The 20,010-nt window shown below is 50.5% G+C and overlaps 1 long non-coding RNA gene across 1 annotated transcript; it reads left to right on the top strand.

Moving 5' to 3' along the window:
• Positions 1–15,038: 15,038 nt before the first annotated feature.
• LOC310899724 lies at positions 15,039–19,551 on the top strand. The gene is made up of 3 exons (XR_014584599.1): positions 15,039–15,473; positions 17,117–17,148; positions 17,300–19,551. It is a non-coding gene; the product is annotated as an uncharacterized lncRNA (long non-coding RNA).
• Positions 19,552–20,010: the final 459 nt, after the last annotated feature.

The following is a 20,010-nucleotide window of genomic DNA, read 5'->3' as shown; positions in this document are numbered from 1 at the left end:
CAAATGTTATGAAATCGTGTAATTTAGCTGCAATATCAGGTACATGGTGGTGACTAAGGAGCTCCTGTGAAGAAAGGGTGCGATGACTGATGTTCTGGGGCTTGCACAAGAACACGTTTCCCTTTGGCAAGAGGTGTCCTTGCAATGGGCTTGTGGCCCCTCTGGGGTTTCCTTGCTGCCACGGCCAAAGTCCTGGGGTCTGCGGGACCCCTGAGCTGCAGGGGGACACCAGAGCTGGCTCCAGACCCAGAGGTATCAGGGGCTGGGCGCGGTGGGGGACACAGAGCTCTGGGCACGTCCCAGCTGGATGTCCCATGGGTTATTGCTCGTGAAACCGCTCGTAGCCGTGCAACAGAGAGGGAGCTGATGCTCTGCATCTTTCCCCTTTTGCACATCCAACGTGCTGTGAAGAAACATCCCCGCTCGCTGCCAGACAGCATATTTACTGAGCACGTGTAAGCAGCAGCACAGCTGCCCTGGCTGGGCTGTGGTGATTCATAGAAAGGGAAGGCTGTCAGAGGGCGAAGAAATGGCTTAAAGAAATAGAGTTCTGGCACACAGTGTTTTGTCTGGGTGCTTTTGATGGGTTGAAACCTCTCCCACCGGAGGGACGAGAGGTTCGAGAGGGTGGGAGCACATCCAGACACCTTCCCTCCCTGCTAGGAATTGGTGGTCTTGGATAAGATGCTCAGGAGAGGAATTTCTTTCCCTTGGGATATGCAAGGAGGGGAGATGTAAGTCCCTGAACTGCTGGTCGTCTTCACCCAGACCCAGCTTCCCTTTCATCCCGGGGGGTTAAAATAAATCCCATGGGAGATCCTTGTCCGGCCCGGCTGGGGCTGCCCGGCTGAACGCACACTGCTTGGATGTGTTTGCTTTGCTTTCCACTAAAACATGAAGGCACACAATGGGCGTTAATGAATTTGTTTGTTTATGATGACAACACTTTTTCGAGTCCTCCGATTGATTTGCCGAGCAAGCTGATAGAAAGAGCAAACCTTGCATTATTTACAACGCCGAGTCCAAGTGTAACATCTGAACCAACAGAGCCTGTTTGCATTTTAAAATTCAAATGAGGACAACAATAACCTCATTTCCAGGGGCTGGCCCTCCTCTGCGGCAGAGGGGCTTTACCCTCATCTCTCAAAAAGGTGTCCTGGCTTGAGGTGGACCTGGAGGACTTGGTGACACCTTCTCGCAGGGGCTCGAAGGTCTGCACTTACATCCACGGGGAAAGGCCCAGAGTCAAGTTGCGGAAACTCAAAAAATCAGGGCAAAAAGGGGACCGCAGGGTCTTTTAACAGCCAGCTGAGTCATCAGCTCAGCGCAGTTAATTATGCATAGTTCCTAATTAAAGTCATTATTTACCATGGAAAGCAGGGAGCTCCAGCTCTCAGCGACTAGACCGTGGTGTGGCGGGCAGCAGGACGGAGGAGCAGAGGCACTCGGCCCCTCTGGCTGCCTGGAGGGAGAGGGGGACAAAAAGAAGAAACAGAGGCCACTGGGGGACCGGTGTCACCTCTGGGGCTCCGTGGGTCCTGCTGGGGTCTTCCCACGGACAGACGGACATGGGGACGTGGGAGCCTCGCTGGAAGTCCTTGGGTTGGATCGAAAGCGTGGTGCAAGACAAGGAAAAGCAAGGAGGCCAGCGCGAAAGCAAGTCAGGGCCCTGTTTTAAAACAGCTTGGTTAAATATTTTTGCGCTCCCTGTGGTTGGATTCCAGACTTTTACTATGTGATTACTTTAGCCTGTTAAAAAAAAAAAAAAAAAAAAAAAAAAGCAACGCCGCGGAGGGCATGAAGAAAGGCCTGATTCATTGATGAGAACACGCCGTGGCTGCAAACAGGGTGCTACAGTTTCCCCAGGAATGCTTTTGGGTCATAAAACGTCCTGCAGTAAATAAAAGCAAGGAAGGATTGCCTTGGGGCTGGGGGGATCACTTGGTGAGGCCCTGACCTAAGCCTTTTTGTCACCATCATCGGTCACACGCGCTGTGTTTTCTGTCGGCTGCAGGACCCTGGAGGGACTTCGTGTGTCCCTGTCCCCCTCCTTGTGTGCCCGTGGCGAGGGGACAAGAGGATGTTTTGGGACACTGGCTGAGCGTCTCCCCAGTGCCTGCTGTAGGGTTTCTCCCTCTGCTTTGTCCTGCAGCCAAGGATGTGCTTGCAGAAACCCATTAAAAAGCCACAAACTGATGTCCAGGACTATGGGATGTCCCCCACACTGTATCTGATGGGCACTCACGTCCTTGTCCCCTTTCACTGGTGACACCATGCCTGGCTAAATGCACGGCCACAAGCTTCCCTCCAGGGCTGTGGACCAGACAGAGCACCGATGGTTTTTGCAGAAGTCAGTTTTCAGGAGGAGTGCAGCAGCTGACGGAGGCTTGAGCTATTCCCAAACAAAGATAAACAAGGGCGCCCCAAATAACTCCCTTCGTGCTGGCAAGGGGTATTTTTAACTAGCAATGTGACACAAAAACAACAGAGACGGCTGGAAAAAACAGGAGCGGCTGTTTTGCTGGGAGAGGGGTTTTGCTGCATCTCATGGGGAAAGCTAGAAGCATCTCTTCTAACAGCCATGCCACCCCCAGGAGGTGCTACCCACGGTGTTTGCATGACCATCGTGGATGTTTTTAAATGGCTGCTATAAAGTAATCAAGGCTGCAGGGTCAGGCCAGGGGAAAAACAGATCCCATGAGCCTGTTGTCATGCTCTGGCCAAGCCCCCCTCCAAGAAAGAAGTGGTTGTTTGTTTGGGCCCATTTGTCTGGAGATACCTTGGACATCTGGATGCTGAGCCCACCCTGGCAGGCAGAGGGGTCTGGCATTTCTGTTAGGGTGACTGGAGGTTTATGGCTGTGATGAGACTTAATGGCTTTTTAAAATTTACATGCATGCCTGTTGGCCAGCTTTTCCATTAATAAAGTGCAGAACGTGTGAGCAGGAGTCAGGATGGGATGTGCAGTTTGTGGGGTTGCTTTGGGAAGAGGCTTAGACCAGGCACCCCTAGGCTACGTGAGGCACTCAAGGCTGCCAGAGGTGAGTATTGGGGTGTAAAAGCAGCTGTACCCCCACAAAGGAGCACGCACACAGGGAATCAAGCCTCTTCTGTGCTCATCTGCTTTGTGGTCCCTCTGCAGCAAGGCGTGCTGTGCAGGACGTGCACCCAGCGGATGGACTGGAAGCACGGCATGAAGGAGCAGCAAGCGGGTATGACTTCGCCTAAGACACGTTTTGGAAAAACTTCCTGCATCTGTCACAGCTCTGTTGTTTCCTAGGTTTCCTGCTTTTTTTTTTCCCCTTGTTGCAATGGGGAGGAACCAGAGGGAACCTCTCCCAGGAGTTCAGGTTTAAGAGGGTTTGGCGTTCGAGCAGGTCCCCTCTTATCATGTCCTCGCTGGCTCTGCAAGAGCATCTCTAGTGTGAAAGGTGAGGGATGTGCATCTTGCAAATACCTGCAAAGGGCTTCTTGTTATGGCAGAAAAACTCAAACCAAACCTTTAAAATTCAGGGCTAGGACCAAGGCTTCTTAGTGTCTGGTGTGTCACTGCACAGATAATCACACTCTTTAACAGCTCTGCTTGTAGATCGAAGCAGCGTAACCAAGGGGGTAATCTGGTCCCTCTTGCTTTTGTGTTAATTTGCTGTTATCCTGGTACTTCCCAGGTCATTTATCCAGGAGCAGAGCTTCATGTGTTAAGGCCAGTCCTGAAAAAAAGCAGTTGTGGAGGAAAATCACAGCCTGTGCTCATACAGCAGCCCTGGGCCAGGGGGAAAATCAGGACTCCGGTCTCGCCGGCCGCGCGTTGCCGCGATGTGAGTCAGCTGCTTCCCCCCGCCTGCCCCCGGGATGAGTGATTCAGCCGTGATAACCTTTAACGAGTCTCAGACACTGTCGCAGCTTCATATTCAAACACAGCCGTATGTTTTATTAGCAGCACCCGGGATGGAGCCGAAGCACCATTGTAGGGAGCGTGGAGGTGGGTCTGGGGGGGTCAAAGGATCTCCCCAAGAGGCACATCCAGCCTCTACAGCAGCATCTGTGTGTGTTGGGGAGGAAGCCCGTGTCCAGGCAAATCCCTGTGACTCAGCCAAATGTGATTCATGTTTTAATGCTTAAACCCTTGGCCTCGATGCTGGAGCTACGGGGCCGTGGCTGTGAGGGGAGGCCCCCCAGGGCAATGCGGGGATGGCAGCAGCTCCTGCACTGAAACGAAACCACAGAATCCCAGACTGGTTGAGCTGGAGGCACCTCTGAGTGCCACTGGCCCAACCCCAGCCCCAGCAGGGCTCTCCGAGCAGGGTGCCCACTTCTAGACGGGTTTTGAAGCTCGCCAAGGAGAAGCCCCCAGCCCCTCTGGGCAGCCTGTTCCTGAGAGGCAGGGGGAGCCGCCGGGGCTCTGCGCTAGGCCCAGGGCCTCTGGGTCTGGCCCTGGGCACCTCATGGCTCTGTGTCCAACTCAAAACACACAGGTCTGACCCAAAACAGGCCCCTTGTTTTGCAGGACAGCTGGCCTTTTGGTTGCTTCCATTTGTACAGCAGCTCAGAGAGGTGAGCCCTGGCCCACTTCGGGGTTCTGGGGTGCAGATATTGACCCCAAGCCCAACGGGCTGAGCGGTGTGAGGCTTCTCCGAGCAGACCTTTGAACTTCTCTGTGGGGATTCCTGGGAAGAACCACATCTCCTCCCTGGACGGCGGCGAAATCACAAGGGTGGTGGCCAGCAGGGCTGTGTGTGCCTGAGGGAGGTGACTTTTGGAGGCCAGGGTGAAAGGAGCCATTGAGTGCACCCAGCATGGGCTAGGCTGGGCACCCAGCAGGGCTCATTTCCCCAGCGGGGTAAGATGACAGCCACAGATGGGCTGTTTTAAAACCTCCCCTGCTCCTAGCTGGCCTGCATGTGCTGGCTGTGCTGTGCCTCTCTCATGCTACAGACACCCCAAGGGGCTGTCCCCAGAGATGGTGGGTACAATGAGCTGTGTTGCTCACCCAGCAGCTGGGTGGCTCCAGGCTTCTCCTTGGCACCTTCTGCTGCCTATGAGCTGTCCTGGTTGGAGACACTAAAGCTGGTGCTGCTGAGATGTCAAAATATAAAACTCCTTTTGGGTACCTGTGCAGGTTCTTGTCTAACCTGGTTCCTCCACCACATTCAGAACAGCTCTGTGAATCAGAGAACCATCCAGGCTGGAAAAGACCTTCAAGGTCACCAAGTCCAACCATCAGCAAGACCTACTGAGCCGCAACACTAAGCCCTGTCCCTCAGTGTCACATCCCCACATCTCTTAAATACCTCCAGGGATGGGGACTCCACCACCTCCCTGGTCAGCTAGTTCTGGTGCTTGACCACACTTTCAATGAAGAAATTCTTCCCGACGTACAGTCTAAACCTCTCTTTGTGCAAGTTGAGGCCATTACAGAGGGTGAAGGGTGTTGTGTCTGAGGAGAGACAGGAAAACACCCAGCAGGAGGCAGGGCTGGAGTCAGAGCTCCGACCCACCACGGCCCATGATTTCCCTTCACAGCAGCACTCACATTTGTGGAGGAGGAGGAATTGCAGTGGAAATCAGCTTCTCTGTCGTGAGGATGGTTTCTAGACTCACAGCGTGGCCAGCCGCCGCATTGCTCATCTTTTACAAAGCACTGAATCCCAGCTGCATGTGCTATTTAAATGGAAAGTTCATTTTTCATGCGTGCTGAGCAGTTTCAAAATATGAAGTTTTAAAAAACCTCTGTCAAATAAAAATAAAGAGAGTGCTTTCTGGAATCTGCTAATTTTTCAGTGTCAGCCTCAAGATTTTGAGGGTCTGGGCTACACTTGAAAAATCGCAGTGGGTGTCTCCCTCCCAAGAAAGGTTATGTGTGCATCTGTTTGAGAGCACAAGAAACCAGGAGATTGTACATGCTTTTGAACACTGCAAGTCATGGAGAGTCTGTCTCCTTGCTGGAGCAGCCCTCAAAACCCATGGTTTTGGGTAAAGAGTTGGGAACAATTGGGATCAAAAGGGGTCAGGTTAGTCATGCCCAGTTTGGCAGCTGATGCTCCAGCCATGATTTCTCCTCTGGAGATTTCTCCTGGGCTTTTCCTCCTGCTGCTTCCCTGGTGGTCTGCTGGGCTCCTTGAGAAGGAGCAGGAAGAGAAGTAGGAGGAAGAGGAGGAGGAAGAAGAGGAGGAAGAGGGCTGTCACACAGTGCTTGCTCTTCTGGGGGTTGTACAGCACCCCTGCCTGCTCCCAGAGCTTCTGACCATGATCTTCTCTGTGGCAGGATCTCACTCTCCATACTACTATCTGGTCTCCCTTTTCCCCTGTGGCTCCTAGCTCACCCTTTGAAGAGATGCCCTCTGTCTCCTACAGCTTTAATTCATCCACCTCTCACTGCACAGGACACAGGAGCACCGTTAAGCATGTGCACGTGCCTCTGCTAATTTATGGCCCAGCTTGGGAACCCCTCGGATTCTGGATGTTGCCGGGTGGTTTTGCAAGCAAAATAAATATCACCCCTCCTGGATTCAGGCTGATAGCTTTATTTTAGGCATTTTTTTATCCCCAAGGGGGAAATATTGAACGTACCCTTTAATTCTTTGCTGATATGTGTTCCTTGTGAAAAATGTTGCTCAGCTGAGTCATGGGGAAAAGAAATATGTCTCACTGCAGAGTTAGTTCCCACCACTTGGGATTTATGTCATGGACAGCGTCATTCCATCAGGACATAGCTGCCGCGGGCATGTTTCCAGCGAGATGGGAAGTTGCATTTATCCTGTTGTGTGCATGCAGAATAGGTATTTTTTTGGTGATAAATCCAGTGCCAGTGCCTCACTGGAGGATTTCATTTCTGTGGTAGGAGGAATCTCATTAACACGAGCTTCAGAGGAATCCGGCACTGCCAGCCAGAAGACAAATGCAGCAGTGCTGTCGTCATTTATCAAATGGAGAATGACCTTTGCTATCCATTAGGATGAAATGAAAAGCTTTGGGCTTTAACTTTGTTAAAATGCACATAGCTGTCTTTTTAGATCTCTGAGTTGGTGCATTGCTGAGATTAATCAAATTGTGCATTTTGCTAGTGCTTAAACAATATTGTTATATAATTCAATCTCCGCGTGTTTTCAAGACAGCAAGCAGAAGAATTACACTGAGCCCGGCTGCAAAACCATCCTGCTGTGTACAGTGGCTTAGGAGGCAGAAGGGGTTTGGAGCCAGGTGCCAGCCTGGTGTTTTTAGATGGTATCTCTCAGATTCAAGTTACTTTTGGTTACAATTAGATATGTGTGCCTATTAATATGTGTGCATACGCATGTGTGTCCTTGGGAGAGCTCAGCTGAAGGAGGTGGGTGTTCCTCCCTCTGGTCTGCACCAAACCTCCCCATGGAAAGAGGGTGTGAGATGTTTTTTTTTTTCTTTTTCTTTTTTCCTTGTTTTTCACTTTGAAAGATGCTGATTCTCTTTCCTCTTTTCACCAGCTTTTTAAACAGGAGGACTCAGGACGTGGGTCCCTCCTCTTTGCTCACACCTTGTCTCCAACAATCATCCACCAGCACAAATTTGTCTATTCCCTACGTGGATGTCTCCCAGATCCTCCTCAGCTCCTTGGCCACCATGGCGTGTAGCCTGCACCCCACATCTCCTTGTGGCTGTCTGGCAGCTGTTCCGCTCCCTGTCCTCACACAAGCTCTTCCCTGCTCTTTTCTGGTCACAGTGAAGCCCACCTCCATCCTGCTGGTCATGTGGGCCGATAACTTGGGATCATCCATGGCCTGAACAACTCTTGGTGTCCTCACACCAAAACCAAATCTATTTTTCTGCCTAACCCCTCCAGCACGTCTGTTTTCCTGTTGATCCGTAAGGTGAGGACACTTCTACAGAGCAACACAGGCAGGGCACTGAGATGGTGTCTGGAACCTCCACCCAGGAGCTGTGCTCACCTCTGCACCCCTGTTTTTTGGCAACTTCTGCTCCCCAAGGAAGTCAGCTCCTGCCGTGCAGCCAAGTCCCATTCCCGGCTGATTTGGGCAAAGGCAGAACAGGCTCAGGGCACGCAAAACAAACCCAAAAGGTCCATGTGGCTGTGTGCATGAGGTCTGGTAACTCCATCTGATGTCACACCTTACAGGTTCTCCATGTGGAACTGAAAAATTACGATTGGGTCTAAGGCTGGAAAAACCGCCAAGTTCATGGGTTGTTACCCAACCCGTGTTTGTTTCAGCACAAGTCTGCGTGGGTGCTTTATGTGAAGCTAAGAAGAAACTAAGAACTGTTTTTTTCCTTCTTATTGTATCTGCTTATTTACAAACGTAAATTAAATCTAGTTAGAGTATGTGATTTAAGAGGGGCTTCCATTAAAATAATGACAAGTGGTGCTTTGTATTCCAGCGGGTGTAGCTCAGCTTGCTGAAAAGCCAATAATACCTTTGCATATAGACAAGCCAATAATACCTTTGCGTATAGAAGCAAACCTAAGTACGTATATTGTGGCTTTACTGCAAAAAGCAAGAAAAAGCAATGACCATGAGTGTTGGAAACTTGTACATCAACCAAGCCCCATCGGCTGGTCTGACAATAGTGGACGAAGAGCAGCCGATACCTCAGTGGAAATCAATCCATTAACGGATGGGTTTCCTTGACTCTTCCTGGAACTAGTGCAAGGATCTGCAAGACAGAGGATCTGAAGCAATTAGCTGGAAACACACTCTTGTTTGAGAAGGGTCTTTGGGAAACATCTCCGTATCTGAAGTTACGTGAACTTCCATCTGCTGGTGCCATCGGTGCTAAAGGTGGGCACCATCCCAGACCTCTGTAACACCAAATACCATTGATATCAGCGCACGGGATGTGGCTTTCATTTCTGGGTGCTTGTAGTAAGGAGGTTTGGCTCGCTCGGTTACAAATCCAAGTGCAAAAGTCATGCCAAGGGTGGACTGTGAGTACCTGGAGGAGCGGTGGGGCACAGATCCAGTATCTCGCCCCTGCCCCACTCTCCCTTGGGAAAGGCTCTGCTCTGAGAAACCGAACTCGGAGGCTTGAACGGGGAACAAGTGACTAAATATTGACTCAGAAAAAAACAAAGATCCCATTTAGATGTAAATTGGAAGGGGGGGGGGGAGGGAGGGAGGAAGGAAACAGAAATACATAAAATAAGAGTCTACAAGCAGAATTATCTCGTTGCAGAATCCATTTTCCAGACTTCCCTTAGTGAGTTATCGGCAACACTCCGCATATTTGTGCAGCCGAATAGCTGCGAGGCACAAGTACATTCTCCAGTAGCAAATAATTCCCTTTCCTGATAACATCTCCAGCAGGGCTTGGCTGCACTGTGCAGGCACGGATCTCGCTCTGGAGGTGGGGGACCCGGTGTGCTGTTTGTCGGGCGGCTCGCATCAAAGCGATAGCAATATCTGCACCCAGGAGGGGAGGCTTTCGAAGGCGCCTAGGTTCTCCTGCAGGATCTGAGTATGTCAGGTTCACCCCTTTTCCACAATCTGTATTCAAACCTTAACCCAGAGGTGATGGGAGTGTTTTGGTCCTCAGCAGGATGGTGCCCAGGTACCAGCTCCAGACAGAGCAAAGGTTTGGGTGTGGAGAGGACTGGCGAAGAGGCACAGGGCAGGAAAATGCATTTTTTCCATCTTGCCTCCAAGCCATATTGCGGACCTGGGCTGCTCATGGGGTCCTCCAGCAACTCCAGCATTTGGGGCTGAGCTGTGCAGGGTTTGGTGCTGCTAGGGCCAGGCATGGACATTGGTCTTGGCCATGGCCACCGAGGAGCCCCAGCCTCGTGTGCTCACCTCGGCCAGCCTCTGCAGCCTCTCCATCGCTAACCTGGGTTATCTGCAATTAAATGAATGCACCTCACCGCAGATCTGATTACAGATTTCAGTGTCGGGCTTGTTTTGTGTTACAGCAATTGGAAGATCCGACTGGGAAACCCTGCAAATTTAATGGAGTGGTTCCTTTTTTGCTAGTAATGCAGGACGTACCCTGGCGTGAAGTGTTAGCACCTCAACACCTCCAAACCAGGGCCTGCCAGACCTCCCTGCACCAGTGCTTCTGCTCATACGTGGTGAGGCCATGCAACCCCACGGGGAGGCCTGGGTGGCCCTGGCCTTGGCCCAGCTCCTCTGTGGCTTCCCTGTCTTTGAGACACAGCTTGTCCACCAGTGCCATCCATTCGTCTTGCTTTGCTTGGGCACTTTCCAGCCCTAGCCTGCAGGTGAGGCTGCAGCAAGCTGGAGTAGATCCCATCTGAAAAGGAGATTACTGCAAGAATCTCCCTGGCCAAGTGAACGAGCGCTTGGGATGTTTCAAATTAGGTTAAAACCATGTAATGCCCACTGGTTTAGGTTTTTATTTCTCTCTGTTGGTGTCACCAACTGACCAAGGGAGGTACGTTGAGAGAAGGGCAGCTGTGTGCTCTCAAGGTCAAAGCCTTTCTGAGCTCTGGTGAGATAAGAGATTGGGCATTAGGAAAAACTTCTTCACAGAGTGGTTGGGCTCGGGAACAGGCTGCCCAGGGAGGTGGTGGAGTCCTCATCCTGGAGGTGTTTAAGAGACGTGGGGACATGATGCTTAGGGGCATGGTTAGTGGTGCGCTTGGCAGCGTTAGGCTGATGGTCGGACTTGGTGATCTTAAGGGTCTTTTCTGACCTAAATGAGTCGGTGATTCTATGATCCTATAAAACATGAAGGAACAAAAATCAAGCCTGCTACAAAGCCCTGAGCCCACGGTGCAAAACCCTGCAACCAGCAGGAGTTCCCTGGCCGTTGCTCACACATGTGAGAGCCCAGCCAAGGGCCCCTGCTCCGTCAGCGCTCCCAGCAAGTGCTGCATATTCCCATCATGAATTTTCCTGCCGATGAAGAGCATGAAGAGACACAACCCAGAGCCGTGCTTGCAAATTGAATTCCTGAGCCCTGCACCCTTGCTGGGAAGCAACGTATCGGCGGTGAGCGCTCGCAGCGCAATGTTTCACCCGGGCGCATCGGCAGCGGCTTCGCTGCTTGCAAAGCTCTCGCTCCATGGTGGGGGAAAATGTGATTTTCCTGTTTTTCTTTATTTTATTTTATTTTTTAGTGGAAGGCTTTACAGGCTGGGAGTTGGAAGCTTTCCCAGTTTTTGCAAATAAAACTGCGAGCCTGTCTGCGGAGCGTTGGAAGAGGAATCTCAGGAACGTGGGAGCTCTCCCTGGAGCCGCTCTGGAGTTTCTCCTGGTGCTGCCTTTAAATGCTCTTAAGGCAGTGGCTGTTCTGCACATCCCTGCATGCTGCAAACAAAGGGAAAGAGGGACACAACAGCTGTTTTGTTCAAAATAAAAAAATAAAAAAGAAAGAAAGTTGGGCCCTGCAGTTGCAGAATGAAAAGAGGGAAATATCAAGCTCATATTTTGCATAGCGAGCGTGGGGAAAAATTAACACCAGCAGCAGCCCCTGCTTCAGTCACTGCAGTTTGCAAAAAAACCTCTGCATCTGTGTGCCCTGTTGGCTGTCACCACGCGCTGGAGGCTGACTGCAGGGGCAGGGAAGCAGATTCCTGACTCTGGCGGGCCTTGAGCAAGCAAAGAGATGTGCCACAAGCTGAGATGAAAGGATAGGGCTGCCTCCCAGGCTGTGTGCATTGAAACGTGTCGATGCAGCAAGAGATGTTCCTTTCTTGCCATTTCCCATGGACGTGAAGGATATGATGACTAATCATCAGGTTTTACCAAACAAAAGCTAATGGGCATTGCATTTCCTATTTTGCAGGAGCTGTGGCCAGGTCAGGAATGTGGCGAGCCCTGGGAAGAAGGAGTTTTATCTGCTTCGCCTGGGGCTGGAGCCGCGTGGTGCCACCCCCGGGATAATCCATTTCCTCCAGGCTGCTGCCTTAAAGATGTCAAGAAGTTAAAGGGATTTGAGTAAAAATAGAAAAGAGAGAAAGGACATCCTGCATGAGGGGGAAGCCGGGGAAGCAGGAAGGCACAAGCAAAGCCCGTCACTGACGAAGAAACCCTGTAAAAGACAAAAATCCCCCTTCCCAGCCCTTCTCCCAGGAGGGACACGGGGTTATTGCTGCTTGTCCTTGCTACCCTGGCATGCACGTAGGGCCAGAACGAGTTGGGGACCGGGGGTTCAGGGCATCCTGGTGACCCCAGGATGGAGACACAGGGCTGACACGGGCTGCACAGTGGCTTTTTTCCAGGGCTGGGTGCTGAAATATCGTCTCAGTATAATTGAGCGAAGAAGTCTCGGTCTGTCCTCTAACAGCAAATTAAACACAACTTTGTGGGTTTGGTGGTTTGCTGCCAAGTGCCAGCACAGCTCCACATTAATAGCTTATGACAGGATTATTCTCCCTGTTTTTTGGCAGGAAGGAGCTCCTCAGCCTTAATCCTGCTTGTGGCTAAGGGAAAAGCCCTGCACGGCCCCTGCACAGCCCATATTTACCAACAGCGCCCGTGGGTGCCCGTCCTCGCCACGCAGCTGCGCCTTGCAGGGGTTTGTACAAGCTGCTGGGCTGCTAAATCAAGGGATCTTTAAAAAGCTGCGTATACCTGTGTAAACCTCTAGTTTAAATGTCTGAAAGGGGGAAAAAATCAGCATAGGGCTGGAAAGAGAAAAGCAAAAGGGATTTGAAGGTTTAAGAGGGCACACGAGCGGGTCTGAACCTCTTTTGGGGCATCTGGATGAAGGCTCCCACATCATTAATCCTTGTTAAAAGTCACGGACTCCAGCCAAGGGACCTCATGGCCATGGATTATGTATTTAAATGAAAATCTCCAAATCACACACGTTAAGTAGTTTCCTGGGAAACCCAGAATCTCACCCTTTGCAGTGCTCACAGCAAGGAGAGGCTTCAAGGGATGGACTGGTGGAAAAACTGAGTTGCCAGCGCTCCCAGCTAAAGTTCTGAACTGGTAGCATCGCTGTAAGCAGCAGTAAGGTTTTTCTCCAGGAAGGAATGTTCAGAATTTCTCCCTAATTGTCCTCGCTTCGATTGTGTATATCAAAATTTGCTATTTTCTGGGTGGGCGGTGGGGCTGGTCTGGCTCCGGAGGCTTTCGGACAAGGCAGCGTTGGGGTGGGGGAACAACAAAGATACGTGTGTGTGCGAGAACACCGAAACCTCCAGGAAAAATGAGGACAGCCTTGAATTTTTATAAGGAGGTCGGCACAGCCACCGCTTTGTGCTTCCCACGGGCTGCCTGACAATGTCCCCTCTCACTGCTGCACATTCACGAAGAGGAGAAGGAAGAGCAGGAGGAGGAGGAGGCAAAAGTGTACAACATTTTCTCCTTCACCCTGCCTGTGCCAGCCGTGTCCCACGGGCACAGGGGAGGCGACGGGGTGGCCGCGGTGGAGGTGACACCCTGCAGCACCCATCCTCTGCGGGTGGTACGCACAGAGCCCATGTGGATTTTGGGAGGCAGAAGCATTTATCTCAGCTTTGTGCTGGAAACTGTGCAGTGTACCAGGGCTCAAGGCATCAGCACAGTAAGCACGGGGAGAAAAGATGCCCCAAGCCCCCGGGATGCTTTAAAGTTCTCACGTGGTGCCAAGCAGGGACATCTGCGCTTGTTCCGTGCTCCCTTATCTGACCCCAGACACTGCTGCGACTCAGAGGAGCGCCTGCCTGCACGCACATACACACACACAGACATTTCGGAGAGGATCCAGCACGCGCTGAAATATTTAAATGTCTCGCCGTGCTCAGCCCGTGACCTCTGCATAGTGAGGGACTCTTTCTGTTCCTGATCCTGGAAATCGCCCGCGGCTTCTGCCTTTGTTCCGCTCGCTCCAGCCTCCATATGCTCCGTTCACACCCTGAAGTTATCGATGGGCTGCGTGTGGCAAGCGTAAAGGTTTGCAGGCGGGGGGCTGGCAGCTCACCCAGGTTTTGGCTGCTGCAGATGGGGGAGCCGCGGGTCCGGCCACGCAGGTTGCACATGGGGCCAGCTCCTGGGCGAGGAGGCTTCCCGTGGCCCCGCTCCCATCTGTTCCCAAAATCACACGAACGCAGCACCAAGTAGCTCACGCAGGGCTGTCACGTCCTGCTCTTCCTAATAAAGATGCCAGCGTGTTCCTACCGTCGGCTCCAGCACCTCCCCTGCAATGGGTTTTACAGCTCGCAGAGAGGAGAATGGCACACGTGTGTTTTCCCTAGGGCACGTTTGAGGTGTTTTTGCCAAATAATCAGCTGGGCAGGGGGCTGTGGGTGCTGCCTGGTGGGGGTTTCACCCTTTGGTAGTACCCCATCCTTCCCCGTGAGGTCGGTGAGGGTTTGCCACCAGCTCCGTGGGTCCTCGCTGTCCAGATGGGATGGATACAGGTGCTTTCTCTTGCATGAAAAAATGACCAGCAGCCTTATTTTTGACTAAAATATCTGAAACAGGGAGTCCTTCATTCCAAAAGGTAATTTTTATTAGCAAGCGGCTGCCTGTTCTTTCTATCCCTTCAATAATGTATTTTTCATTGCTTTGGTTGGACGTATGCTATATCTATGGCCACTAACACTTAGCAATGAATCCGTGTTGATTTTCTTTCAGCTCAAAGGCTTTTTCATTCATCCTGTGTCTCTCACAGTCAAAAAAAAAAATATCTCATGGTCTTTTCAGAGCTTCTTCTCGTGTTCCCATACAAAATCTCCCCCAGTTTAACGTCGCTAGTAAATCTCAGCAGCGCAGCTTACGGCCATGCCTTTTTCCTGGCCCGAAAGGTGAGGGGCTCTCACCCTCTTCCAAAATAACTCCACTCCTTTGTTAAGGAAAGGCATTATCTGATGAGGTACGAGGCATCTTCATCTCCTAATGATGCCAGCGAAAAGCCAGCAGCAATCAGGGGGCTACCAGAATTGCATTTCTCAGTCATTACCTTATTGCTGAGAAATACAGTTTCGGCCATCCATCTGCTAAAGTGCCCGTAATAATGACAACCCAACCGGCGTCTCAGCTGATCCCGACGATGCTGATCCTTTCAGCTTACAGAGCTAACGACTTCATAATTGCCCACAGCGTGCAGGTGTAGGAGAAGCGACCATCGATAACTGCAAACGCTCCCACGGCCAGGAGGAAGGCAGTGCTGGGGGGCTGCCCTCGCACAGTGCCTTAACAGGATGTTGCAGGACATTGTTCCTTTTGCTACATCTTCCTGACATCTGTGCCCATCTGTTGTTTGGTTTCGCTGGGGTTTTGTTTGTTTTTCTTTCTTTCCTCACGCTTAGATTTCAAGGTTTCGGGGGTTTCAGCGTTGTGTTTTTTTTTTTTTGTGTGTGTGTGAGTTTATCCATTGCCTGGCTGAAGGCAGCCTGGATGCCTGCCAGGAGCACCTGGCAATGCACTCACTTAGTAAATTATAGTAATGAAAAGAATGTCAGATGCTAGGAGGTGGTTACAGGACTTCACTGATGTATATACTTTGCAGACCAAATGCTGCTTTTAACATATTCTGCTATGACCCAGCCCCTCTTCACCCTAAGCAGATGCAGAGGAGAAAACTGATTAACTGTGAGTTCTTGCTGCTGGAGAAGTCTGAACTTCAGAGTAGCTATTAACCGCAGATCCTACGGACCTCAGCAAAATGGTGCTTTCCTTTCCTTGTAAAATCAGGTGCATGTTTAAGTGAGACAAAGACGGCGCGGTCCTGCAGGACGAGCAGGACCCCATGGGCACGGGGCTTTGGGAGCTGCTCCCTGCTGGGGAGCAGCGCGTGGCATCGCGCCGGAGGCTGCTGCTGCAACGTGCTGGTGATCCGCTGCCTGAACGGCAGCCAGGGGACCCTCTCTCCTTTCTAATACGCAATAATTTCTAAAACGCATTTCATTCTCTGTCGTGGAAATACGTGCAAATGGTGCTCGATTTTAAGTGGCTTTGTGGGTGTTCCCAAATTGCTGCTGGGTAAAATCCTTCAGCGGCTGCAAACTGTGAAAGTTTGGGGTCTGACGTTCAACGTGCTGGCATAGCGGAGCTCCCGTTGCATCCCAGCTTTTCCACTGGAAAAGAGAAGCTCCTCTCCCCCCTGCAGCGATTTGGGCATTCACATTAAGTCCGATGGATGAGGTCTGGTTGATTTATGGGCTGGCTGAATGTCTCTTTGTGGATGTGGACCCAGCCATCTGCTGCAGGAGCTCCTCTCCGGGCCTTCCCAGGGGGAAGTGTTATTGCTGGGGATAGTTTTTGCACTAGGATAGTGTGGTCCAAGCCTGGGAACTGGTCTCACCAGCTTTGTCTGCTGGGACGAAGGTTGGAGTAGCAGAATTTATCATAAATTGGGTTCAAGGGAAACTGTCCCCGTTTCCTACCTCCCATCATCGCTGTCTTAGTGTTAACTGTTGAACAGAGAGGATGTTAAGAGGAAAAAGGGCAACATCTTGGAAAGTCCATTCATGGGTGAGCAACTGGGGTGGGAGAGAGCATCCCACAAAGGGGACGTGGTGATATGAGAGGGTACTCAGCTCCGAGGCTGCAGGCAGTCCCATATCGAGAGGCGATGCTGACAGCTGGGTTGCTGGTGCTTCTGATTCGGGCAGATTCATACAAAGTGTGTTTATTCCCCCTTAGCTAGCCCCTCAGGAGAGGAACTGCACGGGTGAGCTGCTGGGGCACGGGGCAGAGCAATGCCCTTGGCTCTACCCCATAGGGGAAGGGATGGGGACCACCCAGCCAGGGGCGTCGCAGATTTTCTCGGAATAACCCACGCTGTTGGAAAAGACAGACACGTTTAAGTCTAGGAGCTCCTTGGCACATTTTACTTGTCTTTGAGACTTCTGTTGATCTCTGTGCTAATGTTGCAAGAGAAGGACCTATAGTGACTAAAATCTCAGAGTGTCTTTGCTGAATGATAATAGCTCAATTAGAGCCAGTCATTAGGTAGATATGGCTAAGGTCATCTTCTCTACGTACTTTACTTGGACGTTTTCTTGCTAGGTCCTCCTATAACTCTTTGCAGTCAGCTTAAAATTTTTGGCTTCTCAGCAAACATTTCCATTAGAAGCAAGCTGCCCGGCCAAGGTCCCAGAACAACACCACGGTGTCCCGGCAGTAACCTCTCCCCACCGTGAAAAGGAGAACTCCAAGCCTTTGGTTTCTCCTGCTGCTACTCCATGAAGCACTTTCTTTCTTATCTCATGCTGCTTTTATTTCTTTCACAGCCCTTAGGTGGCAAAACTCTCGTGAAGTGCAGGTATGTGATCATGTTTTTTGGCTGCTTCAGAGGGTATGAATGGGTTACAAACTTTGACTTCTTTCTGCAAAAGCCCCTGTTGCCTTCTCAGGTTTATTAATTGCATCCCAAAGTATCCACATTTACCTGCTCTTTATTGCATTTCCTACAGATTTTCCAGTACAGAAGCCAGACCGAGTGGATCACAGCTCTCAAGCTTGCTCATGATGTCAAATTTGGTGTTTCCCATCTGCTGGAGACAAACGCTGTTCATAATTCAGCCCTGTCATACCTGAATGTCTTTACAACCCTTGGGCCAGTGACATCTCACCCCAGCAATCTGCTCCGCTCTCAATTAACCTGTTTATTTTAAAATCTCTGCTGCTGACAGTGGTATTTAAGGAGTTCCCCAGCCCCAGCCCTGACCAAGACAGCTTTGTTCTGGGAGCCTCCAGACCCTGTCCCAATGCAGAGGCTTCACTGAGCTGAGCCACCGTGGTTTTATCCCTTTTTATCTCTATTTCTTTCACCCTTGCACTGTGGGCTGTCCCCAGCCTGTCCCTGATGTATTTTTCTGCGCATTTCTATGCCTTTGGCAAATCGTTCTGTAACATCATTTTTTCTTGTCTGATTGTGGTTTTGTATTCACCAGTGTTTATGCTGTATTCCCTCTTCCTCATTTAGATGTAGCCTTTTGATGACTGCCTTTTGGCCTCCTAACAGCCTTCTTCACTCTGCTTAGCTACTCTGCTTTTTAAAAACCCTTTAGGGTCTTTACTAAAGAGTTATGTGTTAGGCACGAGCCTGTAACACATTCTTAAGGTGCCACCATGATACTTGAAATCATTCTATCCTTTCAGCTCTTCCATTTTATTTTTGATGTCATTGCCCTTTCTAAATCTTAGGTGCTACTGTAAATTAAAACCAAGCGGGCAATTAAGACGTTACCAGGTCCAAAGCATACAAATGTCTTCTCAAATATTGTAAAGAAATGCAAATCTGCTTCAGTCTGGCTTGGGCACCAAACCCCGCGTGCAAAGCAGAGAACTGGAAGGGTCCTGGTGCTGTGCTAAGCCCAGCAGCACATTCTTACCAGCCATCGCCCCAAAGGCTGAACACAGACCTGGCCCTGCAGGAGCACTGGGCTGGTGATGGAAACCTGTGCCCCTGTTTATTGCCAGAGCCGATCCCTAATCCAAGGAGGTTCACGTGCAACGTGAGCCACACGTATGGTGGGAGGGCTATTGATGTCTTTCAATACTTTATATTTCAAGCTCGTTCCCTAAGCCCCGATTCATGAAAGCACTGAACTACTTACTCCGAGTCCAGCACATCTGTAAGTACTTTGCTGAATTAGAGCCTTATTAATCTTCCTGTATTTAAAATAACTTTTTACTACATTTTAAAAACAAACGGGCACGCACTATTTCACCGTGTCTAGGATTTTTTCGGACACTGATTTTAATGCTCTCCTGGCTTTGCTGGATAGCCCTCCTGCAAGCTGCTGCCCTGGCCAAGCAGCTGCTCGCAATAAAGCCGGGAACGAGCTGCCTCTCGCAAGGAAGGGGCTCAAAGTCATCAGCAATTCTTACTTCAGGGGATGCTCCCTAAAAAGCTGCCCCGAGAAGCTACGTGGAGCCATCCCTAATGCGAGAGCACAAGACAATTCGAGCTTAAAAATAATTGAATGCAGCTGGAGGTACATTTCTCCATTATTTCAATGGATTTGGGGAAAAATGCCAGCTACGGTTTGTTTGCTACAGTGGCAAAAAGGAATTTTTGGAGCTGTAGGAAGTGCTGGTGCTGGTGTTGGTGCAGGACATGGAGTCGTGCAGTGTATGGCAAAGCAGCTCCCTGCCCCTGTCTCCACCTTGTTGCTCTCATTAGAAAATTAAAAGCAGGTTTCCAGTGCTGGGAGCAGTAGGTCCTTGGGAGCTGCAATGAGAAAAACAGCTCTTTAGGAAGAAAGGCCCTTTAACAACTTGTGGGGCTGGGGCTGCGCCTCCGCTCTCCATTTTTCAGCCTAAAATAACCAACGTGGGACTGCCAAACGAAGAGGCTGTTACTGCCGCTCACCCCTCGCTGCATCGTAAGTCACTGTCAAAACAACAGACAGTCGCATTTCCAAGGGAAAAAAACCTGCATTAACCCAGAGCCCAGGGGCTATCCCACCGAATACACCTCCCTGAAGCCTGCTCAGCTCTTTTTCTCAGCCCTGCAGTTGTCTTTTCTTTTTTTGCAGCAATGCAAACCGGTCTATTTTCTTCATTCATCGTGTTGCGATAGCACTCACGAACCTCTCTGTGCAAGGCTCTGTCCATTTTGGCCTCTTCTCCAAAGAGCGCACAATGTAAGAAAATGAGAAAGAAGGAAACAGGCAAAAACAGATCTTCAAGGTCCTTCCTCATCCTCTATCCCCGTAGGGGATGGGGGGCAAGGGGGCAGCAGAAAATGCTGTAAATCCAGCTGGACAGTGGGACTTTGGGCTTACAGGAAGTCTGAAACTGTTTCGGAGCGCTCCTTGGAAGACAATTTCAGTTTGTTTATGCCTCGTGAAAGCAAAGCTAACACGAAGGTCTTGCGTTCGGGGGGAGAAAGGGAAGGACTTGAAGAGGATGCAGCCAGGAGGATTGTTTTTCACACTGTTTTCCAAGCTGTATTTGTTTTCTTTGACAGTGACTTACGGCCCGGCTTTCTTTTCTATTTTGTTAGGGCAATAAAGAAGATAAATCTGTAATAATTCAGCTCTCTGTCTTTAATAAAACCTTGTCTTCTTCGCACAGCCCCTGGGAAGATCTCCATCCTGCAGCCCTGCAAGATTGGCTGGATTTTTCCATTTCACCTCTTCACCAGAAATGGCAGAAAAATAGCATTACCAGGAAA

The sequence above is a fragment of the Anser anser genome (assembly GCF_964211835.1).
Source record: "Anser anser genome assembly, chromosome: 5".
In the NCBI taxonomy this organism is placed as follows: Eukaryota; Metazoa; Chordata; class Aves; order Anseriformes; family Anatidae; genus Anser; species Anser anser.
The sequence above is the reverse complement of the archived record's forward strand: the minus strand, read 5'-3'. Positions and strand labels throughout refer to the sequence as shown.